The sequence below is a fragment of the Procambarus clarkii genome, chromosome 71 (genome assembly GCF_040958095.1).
Source record: "Procambarus clarkii isolate CNS0578487 chromosome 71, FALCON_Pclarkii_2.0, whole genome shotgun sequence".
Lineage (NCBI taxonomy): Eukaryota > Metazoa > Arthropoda > Malacostraca > Decapoda > Cambaridae > Procambarus > Procambarus clarkii.
Genome location: NC_091220.1, coordinates 375,428 through 378,162, shown reverse-complemented (window position 1 = coordinate 378,162; position 2,735 = coordinate 375,428). Strand labels below are relative to the sequence as shown.

At 42.1% G+C, this 2,735-nt stretch overlaps 1 long non-coding RNA gene across 1 annotated transcript; it reads right to left on the bottom strand.

Moving 5' to 3' along the window:
* Positions 1-228: 228 nt before the first annotated feature.
* LOC138356313 (uncharacterized) lies at positions 229-1,800 on the bottom strand. Its single transcript, XR_011224346.1, has 2 exons — positions 1,419-1,800; positions 229-1,030 (listed from the first exon to the last, which is right to left on the bottom strand). It is a non-coding gene; the product is annotated as an uncharacterized lncRNA (long non-coding RNA).
* Positions 1,801-2,735: the final 935 nt, after the last annotated feature.

Below are 2,735 nucleotides of genomic sequence, written 5' to 3'. Positions count from 1 at the left end.
GGGGATGCGGCTCCAACACTTAGCCTCGTTGTCACGTGCACACACCCACTCGAGCCGCTGTGACTCCCCACTCTCTCCTTAGATAAGATATGATCTCCTCAATCCCCCTATGACTTACTAGTATTACCTCCTACCCTGTCCACAGCAGTGGTTCATGGTTCTTTCTCTCTCTCTCTCCTTCTTTACTACCTCCTGGGAAGCCTCACTAGGACAAGGGCAAACACCAGCAAATTGTGACACATTTACTGAACAAAGCACATACACGATACATACACACATATAATAATAATGAATCCTATACTCTATAATATCACAATCAGGCTGCACTCCAATACCATCAGAACTCTATTATCAGCTTATCAAGTGGTATCCCAACTCCTGGTTCACCACCTGATACTATTAACCTCCTCAAGTTGGTCAAGCCTACACACTGTTGCACTATCAGCAAGATAATGTATATATAGAAAATCAGCATTTGAATGCAATAACATATACCAGTATAAATGTTCATTGATACACAACAATGATTAATCGATCACTGTCAGTCCTCGAGCACATACATCTGTAGGTAATCAAGCCTACGACTGCAACTCTAAGCTTCAGAATAAATCACTCCTTGACATAAGAATGCCAACAGTCACTCACCTCTCACTGCGTCTTGCACGCTACTGACAACCAAACACTATCAACTCCCTACAAGTAATCCACCAGAACTTCCCCTTCCACCTCTGGAAGTTCACAACCCTAATATCCTTAGGTTCTTCCGGGCTTCACTACCAGGATCCTCTGCAGCTCCTCCAGGCTGCTATCATGAAGTTTCCTTGTGCAACTACGGTGCTTCACCCTTCTGTTAGGTTCTTCCACAGCTCTCTTGGCTGCTACACCACCTCTACAGAAGCACGTGACACTCCTCTTCACTGCTGCTTCTCCTCACAGCTCGAGGTCCTCTGCTCCACTACCTTGGAGTCTCATCAGCTACATCATCTGCTGGCTTCGAAGTTCTCAGCAACTTCTTCCCCAAAGAACAAACCTGCAACCCATCGACACTCCAATAAAATGTTCCCCTTTAACACATAAACAAAAATAACCACACAATATGCTTGCCTCAAACCTCTATCTGTTCTCTACATACAGTGAGAGTGGACTCCCCCGTTTTGGGCGGGTCCATACTCCACCTCGCCTGGCGGCGGTCCTCACTCGCTGGGAGGGTCTTCCTCCATCCGGAGCCGGGCTCCCTCAGTCGTCCGTCAGAGCTCAGAGTGGACGGACGTCGCTCCGTGCTCCTCCCTCTTCACTCTCCTATCTCAGGCCTTCTGCCTTATTAAAACATGTCTAACCTATAAATAAACATTGCTACTGTCGCTGGGCACACGACCAACTACAAGCAATCACTATGAACTGGCGTATCTCGTGCTTACCACAGATTAACTGATCGAGGGCGCTTTCCCTCTGACGGCGTCTGGTCAGGGCGCTCCCACGGCCCACAATAATGTCTCTGGCCGGCTTGATACTCTCTTCTTCGACCAGGACTTGAGACCACAACGTTCCCAGCTCGGTTCCACAGCTGGCACGTCTACACACTTCTCTTCTCCTCGAGATATATCACTAGGGGTTCCCTTCTGATGGGAGCTCAAACGGAGCGCGGCTTCCCCCTGCGATGTCTGGCACTCAAGTGAGGTCAAGGTCCTCCAGAAGCGAGCCTCACGCCTCCAGCAAAATGTCCACATCTCCTAGCCAGTCATTTATCTATTTTCTTCTGCATTGCCCATAATCTCGAACTGTTACACATATCCAAGCAACTATTTTACATATGCGTTATTACCTCAATTTCTGCTAGACCTTCTAATCGGGTCAGGCTTGCTGAATAACTCTCAAGAAGGGAGACTCGTTTCTCCTGCAGGCTGACATCATAACAGTAAATATATTCATTTTTACCAATATTTCGATACTATTTCATGTAGTATAACGATATGTGATTTGGCCTTCAAATCTCAGAATTTCGCTTAATATTGCATTTTAAGCAAGTTTTCTTGCATTTTGTTTCGTACGAAAAATCATCGTATATAGCAATATTTTGACGTTTATCATCTCCTTTTCCTTCATGTGATTTAAACAAAATATCATCGAATTAGGCAATATTTTGCCGTTTTCCACGTTTTTGTGAATTTTCAGTCCATGGGTTTTAATTCATATATATACGATAAAAATGATGCAAACACATAAGTGATTAGATAATAACCTTAAATACTTCATTTTCAATCATCTATTTGTTTCTCGTTAAAATACTGAGTAAGATATTGAAAAGGGGAGAAGTTCGGTTTTTATTGCATATATCGACGTTTCAGCCGGATTAGAGCGGTTTTACGTGTACATCTTCCATCGTTAAAATAAAAGGAAAATCAAAAACATTATAGTTAATTCTAATGAAAACACATTGTTTTTTATCATTTGTATTGGAAACAACATTGTCATGTCTTTTCTTGGATCTAAATAATACGAAACCTCGCTCTATGATTTGAAGTTAAAATCCTCAAATATGGTTATATAGTGAATTTTTTCACGTTTTTCATGTAGTTTGATATTACGTAAATATATACATTTTTACCAATATTTCGATACTATTTCATGTAGTATCACGATATGTGATTTGGCCTTCAAATCTTAGAATTTCGCTTAATATTGCATTTTAAGCAAGTTTTCTTGCATTTTGTTTCGTACGAAAAATCATCGAATAT